Source organism: Camelus ferus, chromosome 11 (assembly GCF_009834535.1).
Source record: "Camelus ferus isolate YT-003-E chromosome 11, BCGSAC_Cfer_1.0, whole genome shotgun sequence".
NCBI classification, from domain to species: Eukaryota; Metazoa; Chordata; class Mammalia; order Artiodactyla; family Camelidae; genus Camelus; species Camelus ferus.
Window position 1 is genome coordinate 25,603,854 of NC_045706.1, and position 10,652 is coordinate 25,614,505.

The window sequence follows — 10,652 nt, forward strand, 5'->3', positions numbered from 1 at the left end:
CTTCTCTGCCCCGAAACCCTCTTCTCTCTCTGTCTCCTTGGGTGCTCACATCTGTTCCTCTAGCCTCAGTCCTCACTGTCCCCACTCTGAGCCCGACCCTGAGTTTCTTTCTTCTGGCTCCAGCCTTGCACCTCTTGCCGCAGTCAGACCTCTCTGTCCTTCTCGCTTACTCTGCCTCAGCAGTGGTCCCAGCACTCTAACCAAGCTGGTCTCTCTATAGTCGTCCAAACCTCACATGAGTTCAGGCCTCTGCAGCTTCGCTCCCCTGCAGACAAAGAAAGATGTCTCACCCTCCTCTCAATTCCAGTATTTTTTGTTTCCTTCATTTTTCATAAAATCACAGTCAGAAAAAAAAGTAACTAAATAAAAAAATCCACCGATTTTCAGGTGCAGCTCCAGCTGCCCTGCTTTAGGGAGCCTTCTGTAGGTGCTCACCCACCTCTGACCTCCTACATGCTTACGGGCAGAACACACAAACCCCTGCCTGACTCTACTGAGTCCCCTTTTTCTCTAGCTAATGTTTGAATCTTGTTTCCCACACCAGGCTCTGTGATCCCCCAAGACTTAGAAAGCAGGGTGTCTACACAAGGTGTCCGTTCCTCAGTATCAAGCTGAGGGAGACTGCATCAGATAGCATCTAAGTTCTCTTCCAATTTCAGTGTTCAAAGATTTGGAATTTGAAGATTCTTTCTAGAATGTTCCTCTGGGAAGGTCTTCAGAATTTCTGGAAAGTGTTTTTAGTTAGCATACATCCACATGTTCATGAGCTGCCGACAAGAGTGCCCCCTTTTGGAAAGTTGAGACTCAAGAGAAACCGGGCAGGTCAAACGTTATTTTGTATGTGAAGGTAGGGGAGAGGAGAGTGTCCTGGAGGCTGACTTGCCCTCCTCAAGCCAGTCAGGAGGTCCAGAAAGGGACTTTTTTTGGGGGGAGGGTAATTAGGTTTATTTATTTATTTAACGGAGGTACTAGGGTTTGAACCTGGCTTCTTGTACATGCTAACCATGCACTCTGCCGCTGAGCATAAGTTCACCTTTCCCTCCCCATTCACTCACACACACAAACACTTTCCCCAGGGGCAAAGTTCCCCCAGAAGATTAAGGAGCACCCTCTCCCTTCTTATGCTAAAAAAGAGAATAGTCAGAAGGCGTGGGCTCAGTGTCTCACCATAAATCACAAAGCGTGGCTGCCCCCGTGGGGCTTCATTGAGCATCGCAGTCTCCATCGCTTGGTTTCTTGGCCCCATCCAGTTGTAACAAAACCTCACCACTCGCCCGCGAAGGAAACGGCACTGGTCTCCATCCCATCCCCTCAGCTCCTTCCCCTCCCGGTAGACTCTGACCCCATTCCCTTCAACAACACATAACACTCAGCACTCCAGTACACTGACACACCCTCATCACCCCACCACTGTGCCCCTATCCCTGGTGCCAGGACCCCAAATCCTCTATGGCTCTCAGTACATCCAGCCTCCCCAAGTCTCAAACATCCATTTTGGGCTTAAATATTGTGTCCCCATCCCCAGACCCATCCTTCTCCCACCATCTTGGCCACAGTCACCTGGAGAGCATGCCTGTGTACCCTTGATCTCCACACTGTCCTTCCAGTGGGCTCTGAGAAGGAGAACTAATGCATACCAGGTGACCTTGTAAGTCCTAGGTCAGTTTCTCAAAATGTGGCCAGAGGGCCACGGACATGAGAATCACCTGGGGAACTGGTTAAAAACATATTCCTGAGCTCCGTCCCAGAACCACTAAATGACTGGTGGTAGAGCCACAAATCTGCACTTTCAACAAGCTCTTCAGGTGATTCCTATAATGTTCAGAATCCATGCCCTAGATGCCTGACTCATTCAATCCTAACAACTCTGTGAACTTGGCAGTGTTATTCTACTTTAGTTAAGGAAACCAAGACAAACAGAACTTAGTTTAGGTAAATTGGCGACAGCCATTCAGCCAGCCAGTGGCAGGGGATCCTCACTGGTCCATGACCCCACAGAGATGGAACTCTCCGTGCCAGAGATCCTCCTGCTATAGGAGCAGCCCTCAGCACTGGGGGCTCTATGCCAGGGCAGACAAGAAACCGTGCGTAGAGTAAGTAGCTCAGGCCGAGATGCGTGGCCCTAACAGGAGCCACATCTCGATCCCACGTGCGTTTGTGCCGCTAGTAAGCTCTTCCACACCACGCACCGTCTTCTTGCCAGGCGAGTCCTGGACCAGCCGCGCCTAAGCAGAGCAGCCCCGCGGGCTCCCCACAGTGGGCAGTGCGGGAAGCTCAGCGGTGGCCTTGCCGCCCACTCGGCTCCCGCCTTTGACTCAGGATCCCCACATGGAGCGAGGGCGCCACGCTGTGACTGAAGCGTGGACTGCACGTCCCGGGGAGAGCGCTGGAAAGGTGGTGCTTGCGGTCCAAATTTTCAGGTTCCTTCCTACCATACTGTCCCGTTTTCTACCCACTCCCACAGAGGTTTCCACCCTAGACCCCTTCTAAGTAACCCCTAGTCAACCGATTTCAGGAAAGCCTGGGATGAAAATTACAGGCCAATGCCTCTGGGTACCCCCAGGAAGTGAGGAAAAGCAGGCCCCCATATTTTCTCCCAAATACCAGAAAAGCACTCCGGATACACTTCCACCTTTAATCCCACACCCTCAGCATCACAGAATTTCTGGCAAGTTTCTGGCAGTATTCAGGTCCAATGCCATGCTGGCTGTTTGTCCAAAATATTCTTTTATTTGTCATGAATCTCCTTTAAAAAAAAGGACGTTGGAATTGGACCCAGTATTCCAGAGGTGGCCTGACAATCTCGGAAAGCAGTGGGGTAAGCGCCTCCTTTGATCTGGCTGCTCCTTTTCGGTTAATGCAGTTGTGACTGTATTAGAGGTTTTAGCAGTCACATCACACAGTTGACTCATATTGAGCTTGCAGTCAACTAAACCCCCCAGGTCTTTTCTTCATGAACTGCTGTCAAGCTGGGCCCACCCCCCACTCGGTACTTATGTCATTGATTTTGTTTTAACCTAAGTGCAGGACTCTACATTTATCCCTGTTAAATTTAATCTTGTTGGTTCCAGCCCAGTGTTCCAGCCTGTTGAAATCGTTTTGAATCCAGACTCTTTCATGCAAAGTATTAGCTGCCCCTCCTAGCTCTATCACCTGCAAACTTGATGAGCCTGCTGCCTCGGTCAGTTGTCAATAAAAATGTCAGACAGGACACGGACCCAGACTGAGCCCTAAGGCATACTGCTGGAGACTTCCCTCTAGTCTAGGCTGACGTGGACCCATTAATCAGCCCTCACTGGGTCTGGCTCTTCACCAAGCTTCATGACCATTTGGTTCAGAAGTTTCTACTACATCTACAGATACTGTGAGAGGCTGTCAGCTGCATTTGTGGAAATTTCTCCTGCCCCAGGCCATGGCCCCAACATCATGGCCATGCCCTCTTTCTACTCTCCAAACCTCTGGGATCATTTATTTAGCCCTTAACTCTAGGGGATTACAGACTTTCAACAGTGCCCGCTCCTGCATCTCTTGAGGTGTTAAGATTCTTATTTCTGAACTTCAGCATCTCCCTGAGTGTCACCAACTATTGCTATTTCCTATCCCATCACCCTGTGCCTCCTCTAAGGCCTTATTCTCACCCTTGAATTCTCTCTTCTGCTCCCTTCTTTTCTGCCCACAAATATGCACAGTGGCCTCTCTCACCTAAAAAGCCTTTTACTGGTTGCCTCCTTAAACTGTGGTTGGCTTCTGCCTCCATCCTTCTCTTGAAAATGCACACTTCCAACATCACCTCTCATGTCTCCTGAAACTTCAACAATCTTCGATCCCTCGCGGAGTAACCACACTGCCCAGAGAGTGAGCAGTGATGGTGGAGATGGGATTGGGGTCTGGGAGTCTGAGTCAGAAGATTCACAACCAAGCCTGACAGACTAGGTGTAATCAGGTATGGGAGCTTCCTAAAGCAGAGCTTGGGAGCCCTCACATACCAAAGAGATGCTGCGGTGAAATTAAGAAAGTGAACACAGGTTCACAGGAACTGACACACGAGGTGAGAGCCCAGGCAAGAGAAGATCTGGAACCAGTCTGGTTACAGACAGGAGCAGCAAACATGGAGAAGGCTGAGCCCAGAAGCTTCTTGTGTGTTTCCTCTAGGGGCTGAAACCAGCCCTGGGGCCAGGTGGATGGGAAAAGACAGCGCAGCTGGAGTGGGGAGGATGAGAACAGAGGAGGGCAGGGCCTGCACTTTTCCTCCGCCCTTTCCCAGGCTATAAATCAGCTGTTAGGAACCTCAGAAAACCTCTAGTTCTGGGGTCAGATATAAACATCTGTGTGGGCCAGATAGGTCACATAAGTGAAACAAACCAGGTATTAGGTACCAAAATGAGGAGCAGTGATTATGGCAAACTGGAAGGAACATGCCCAAAGGAGTGGTAGCTACTCAGCTCCAGCCAACTGCTATCATATAGGAAATGTGATTTTATTGTTGCCAGATCTTCTAATTTTCCAGAGAAGCTAAAAGCTCTTTTATTTTTTTAAATGAAAGTTTATCCTAAATGTTGCCAACCAATTAAAAACTTTCAAAAACATGTCTGTAGCTAGGATTTGACCCATGGCCATCTTAACTGCTGCCAGTTGCCTGGGGAGCAGCTGGTACCTGGAGAGGCCAAGTGACTTGGGTTTGTGGTGATACTACATGTAACGTTTCCCTGTGAGGTTACTGATATCCATGAGAGATACTTTTGTGTATAGAAATAATTATCCAGAAATTACTTTGGTTTTAAGAATTATATTCAATTTTCAAAGTTACATATTCAAAATCCTAGTTCTTATCTATGCTTTTAAATTCAGCTTACAAACCTTATTATTTTGTTTCTAAAACAAAGGAGTTTGACTTAATGTAAGGTTAATATATTCGGTTTCCTTAAGTACTTCATTTATCTGACTAAAACAAACCTTCCCAAACACTTATTATATCTCCAATAAATTAAGTTAATAAATACAGCAAATCTCAAATCACTTTACATGTTTCAAAGCAATATAGAAACTTAACAAGATCTCAACTTAAAATTCAAGTCTAAATCAACTATTCAACACTCCTTAGTGGGCAAATCTAAGAGGCAAATTCTCCTTTGTGTGTCAAGGATTTAAAAACAAACTGCATAGATTCCTTAGAACAAACATAATAATGCTGCTGGTTCCACGTTTTTAAACATGCTTATCCTTCATTCTAAGTTCTCCAGAGTTAAAAGATGCTTGCCTATCAAGGAAACAACTGATGCTGCCCCATATATTGTGGAGGTTGCCTTCTCAGATGTCTGAGGGGCTAAAACAACCAGAAACATTGATTGGGCTACTGACTGGATTCTAAGAAGGGACCCGGAGATTTCCTATTTCCTCTCAAAGCCCTATCATAGAGCCTCCCTTACCTGAGGAGGTGGTCACCCAGCTCACATCCCTGAGTTGATGCTCTTCAGTATCTAACTGCACTTTCTCAGACATCTTGAACCCCACCTAGGCTGCTGTATACCTTGACTGGGTGGTGCATTTCCTTGGGTCTGAAAACACTTAAAAGTCTTTCCATCTTGAAGATTTCTGCTTTTTTATATTCTTCCTTTCTGGGAGGACCACAACTCTTACAAGTATTAAGATGACAGCTGGCTGAATGCAGGACTTCTCTCATAACTTTGACTTGTAATCACAATTCCTAAGGCTGTCCTGGTAGAACTTTGGTCTCACCCGTAGCTCACTGTTCTGTCCTCCACTCCACACTGCCCTCCTTGACTGGCTTTTCGGTCAAGCACTCAGAACCCGCCTTCTTTCTTGAAACTCTCACCTCTCAACATCACGCTTTACCCACTCTCTTGCCAACTAGAAGACCAGAGGATCCCTACTCCACCTCTAGCATAGTAGAGTCCTGCCCCCTTCTTCCATGATTCTTCCCCACTCACACTCCCACTCATACTCCTTTTGGGCAACTGATCTCACCCTAGAGAAGAACGGAAATCTGATATTACTTGCTTACACTAAGGCATGGACAACTGAGTCCCTTTTGTACTGGGTAAACTAGAAGCTTCCTAAGGGAAAAAGAAATGAAAGAAAGGGAACTAATCTTTATTGGGCACTTACTAGGGAGTCACGAGGCACTGAGTTGTTTCACTGGAGATGTCTCATTCATTCCCAACAGGCACATGAGTGGGCCTGTTAAACAAGCAAAGCTCAGAGACGGTAAGTAATCTGACTACCTCAGTGTTGGGAATGGTGAAACCAAGATTCAAACGTAGTCCAGGAAACCCCAAAACTTATGTCCTTTCTCAGCACACTGCTTTTCCTTCTTAAACCAAAACAAAATCCTTACCAATCAAATGCTGGCAGAATGAAAGGACAGCGTTTTGGTGAGAAATGCTGCTTTTGTTTGTTTCCTGCTGGAAATGTGCAAGGCTCTTATCTGTGAACTCTTACAATTCTAAAGCCCACCAACTCTGGAAAAGCTTTCCTAAACCCCCACCCCAACCAATACCCAACAACTAACATATAGTACTCAATTTAGACAGCATTTTCACATATTGTCCCGCCAACCCTGTAAGGAAGGTAGTAGTAGTATTACCCACGTTTAAAGATGAGGGGAATGAAGCATGGAGACAAATGTGCCAAAGTCACCCAGACTATAAAAAATCATTTCCTGGGTGCCCTCCTGAATTGGTGTTTTTAAAACATCATCACAAACTCTCATAACAATGTTGCAAGCCATGTGTTATTTCCCACCCCTCATGGGTGAAGTGGCAGAAACCTAGAGACTTGGCTTAGGTTAAGAGGTTATAGTTAGGAAGCACCAGTAGGGATTCAAACCCAGAAGTCACATCTAACGCCTCCGTTCTTGTCAAAGACATCACATGAACCCTTGTGAGAACAATGGCCACGCTGACTGTGAGATGGGTGGGCTTTTGCTCAAACATGGTCAAAAGCTCAAAAACTTGGAGGGAAACTCTGCAAGCCCATGGCCTTGCTGCCTCTAGACTAGCACGGCAGCCCCCGTGCCAACCCCCTTGTCTCCCTTGTCCCCGCCTGCTGTGCCACCAGACCACACACACCTCCAGTACCTCTTATACCCTTGGTGGCAGCAGGTCTAATGTCTTCTATTTTCAGTGACAGTGTGTTTCAGGTATTTTTAATATTATAGAAAAGAAATTTTGTAAGATCATTCCCCAGTGATGGCGGTATAATAGGGTCCTTGTGAGTCAGAGGTCACTGAGAAGGGGCAGGGACTGGTAACATGAACAGGAAATTTATGCTTATACCTCTGCTCTGGTCATGACCTGACAACTAGACTTGCTCTGGGAGTAAGAGCAGGGCTTTTGTCAAAAAGCTAGATGGGGAAGAGAAGTAAAGGCTTTAGAAGACACAAGTGCTGGGGCCACAAGAAGCCAATGACAACCAAGCCCTTGCTATGAAATGTCACTCTACTAAGCCTTTCTTTACATACTTTATTTTACATAACCCTGACAAGGTAGGTGATATTATCCCCTTACATATGAAGCTGAGTTTCAGGCAGTCTGTCATTTGCCCGATGTCACATAGGGTGTCAAATCTAGTATTCAAAGCCAAATATGCAAAGCCCTCATTTTCAACCACTACCTTATACTGCACCACACTATACATTCAAGAGGTAATAAAAACCTAGCCCAGAAGTAGCTTGGATTTGGAGTTAAGCAGCAGAGCTTCCCTGAAGGCCAGGACTGACCTCAATGACCAAGTTTTAAGCAAACTAAATAAAACACAGCAACATTTTCTGGGGCCAAAGAAAAGGCTTCCAAGACTCAGAGCCAAAGAAATCTAGAAGCAAAGGGGTGACTGCAAGGTGACTACAGAATGGCCTGCAGTCCAGAGATGGCTTGGCACCAGCTAGAGAGGGGTCTTCTTCACCCATGGGGCTGGAGACCAGGGTCAGAGGCAAGATGATGTGAGTGGCCAGAAGGGAGCTGCAGAGAGGTGTGACTCATAGTGGGAAGGAGGCAAGTGGCTAGGGGTGGGGGCAGAACCTAAGAGATCAGTGGGATCTTGGTGTGGAAGAGGCTGAGAATCCCAGGTGCCAGAGTACATCACAGGCTAATGTCTGAGTAACTGAATCCAGCATCTCTCCAAGCAGGGTAGCAGGGTGAAACTCCAGAGGCCAGACTGCAGCCAGTCTAACGAGGAGGCAGACAGTGAAGTGGTTAAAATGAGCAAGTCCAATCCATCTGCATTCCAGGACAAAAATGGGCTGACAACCAAAATGATTTTCAAAGGCTTCTATGGCTAACCAAAGGGTTTTCTTCTTTTGGGGTCTACTGTCTGGCTCCTTCCTAGGAGTGATTCATAATACCCTTAAACTTGGAGGAACTTTGGGACTGGGAGAGAGAGGAGCCAGAGGAGAAACCTATGCCTTTTACTACTTACTCCCAACCCCTGGTTATCTTCCAGATACTTAAGACTACGTTACTTCTTGCAGGAAGCCTACTGTGGACACCCGAGCTTGTCAGGTGCTTCTCTGTGGCCCTGTAACACTTATTGCCTCCTAGCCGCCACCAGTGAACTGAGAATACGTGGGTAGAGACTAGTTCTGAGTCTGGAACAGAAATGCTCCAGGGTGCTTCACAAATGGTAGCTATTAAGATCCCAATCTTATACTTTTCTGAATGCCCCCTCTGTCCTAGAATAATCTTAACACACATTTAACTTAAATATATGGAAGGGCATGGAATGAAACTGAACCAAGGGGGCCTAATCTGACTGCCACAGTGTTTCACGATATGAGGTTGGCAACAGCTTCTCCAAGTGTAAGGGGAACTCATTCAGCTGCCTTCACCCCTCACAGTGTAAGGCCAGCTTGCACCTGATGGCCAGCCCTGGGCTGGTGTGAAGAACAGTAAAGTCTGGCTGACCAAGCAGAAAGCATCAGACTCTTCTGCTTCCCTCCCTCTAGAACAGGTTTAGATACGAAAGCTCTTCTGTTTGCTCCCAACTCAGTAAGAGTTTCTCCAGTATAATTTCCTTGTTCTTTCCTATGCTTTTCTTTAGAGGGAAGGAATCACTCGAAATCTGCTGTGAAATCATTTCTGAATAAATCACATAATAAATATCATCACCACCACCACCACCACCACCACAGCCATTTATTAAGTGCTTGCCAGGCACTGTGCTAAAGCTTTACAAACATTGCTTCAATCCATCAGCCCTGAGGTAGATATTTTCAACTCCCCACTTCCCCTACACAACTATCATAGTTGGGGAAACCTGAGGCTCAGAGAGGTCAAGTTAATAAAGGCCAAACCCAGCTGCAAAGTAGCAAAACTAGAAATCCAAACCAAATACATCTGACTCCCAAACCCATGCTTTTAAACACTAGATTGTTAAGACTGTTTCTCATTAGGACACATGCTCCTTCCTGAAGTATTACCCGAAGACCAGATTTTAGGTGGAGAAGGCAAGGCACAGTGTTTTTAACTTCTTTAATCAGCTACTGTATTAAACACCTATGGGAGAGGAGACAGTCTGGGTGTACAAGCTGAACTTTGGTCCCTTTCTCCTGCTACCCCAGCTTCCAGGGCCTTCCTCATCTAAGACGTCCACTCCTGACACGTGACTACTCAATATACTGTTTCCCTTTCAACAAACACTGAAATGCGTAAGTCAGCCAAATTTGGTGGCTTCCAGCATCACCAAAGACACCTGAGAGAAATGAGGAGTCATTCACAAAACACCCACCATCCCAGAACTGCTGGACCCTAACGCACACAGATGCATTTAGATGGAAACATAAACTTCAGTTCTTCCCCTCTGGCTGGCCAGCCCCAGCCCCACCCCCATTCCTGGGGAGTCTCTTGCTCAATACCCCCCTCACTGGTTCTCCACTGTCCAAGACCCTCTAGGTTCCATCCTCTCACACATCTCTGGAGGCCTCACTAACCACGGACCCCTTGGCCTCAAGCCTGCCAGTGTCTGAAATGCACAATACATGGCTTCACAACCTGTGGGTGTCTTGTGTAGTTTCCTCTCCAACTCCTGGAGGATAAAGAGCAGGTTTTCTCCACACCCTGCCGTGTTGGAATGTAACACGTACTTGTCACAGGTCGGGATATCTGGAGCGTTGATTAGAAAAATTTTCCACAAACAGCAAACACGTCAAAACCATTCTATTGCTATTTTTTGTGCTATCACTTGCATTTGACACCCATCTTTTTGTTGGCTCATGCCTGTCTGTCTGTCCCTGTATCCACTTCAGGCTGGGGACTGGGCCCACCACGCCTTTGTTATGACATACCAGTTCAGCCTGCTTGTGGGAATGACAAGATATGTGGCCCCACAGTCTCTGGGGGACAGAGGGAGGGTCTCCCCACACTAGGCTGGCCCATTGATAAGGATCCTTCCCCTTTCTGTCTCCTAACAGATTCAGATTAATGATTGCTCATTCCTAATTGTCAAATTTCTTTTCTTTCATCCTGTGTCTAATCACCAGTGACAGAAACCATTACGCAAATGAGAGCAGACGACGTCCCCCAACTGTTCACGTTGGTAAAAACCTTGTAATTTAGAGCTCTGATTTGTAGGGGAAGCTGGTCTCCCCCAGGCATCCTGGGCATCTGCTCAACTGATGCCCAGAACAGCCCCTCCTCCAT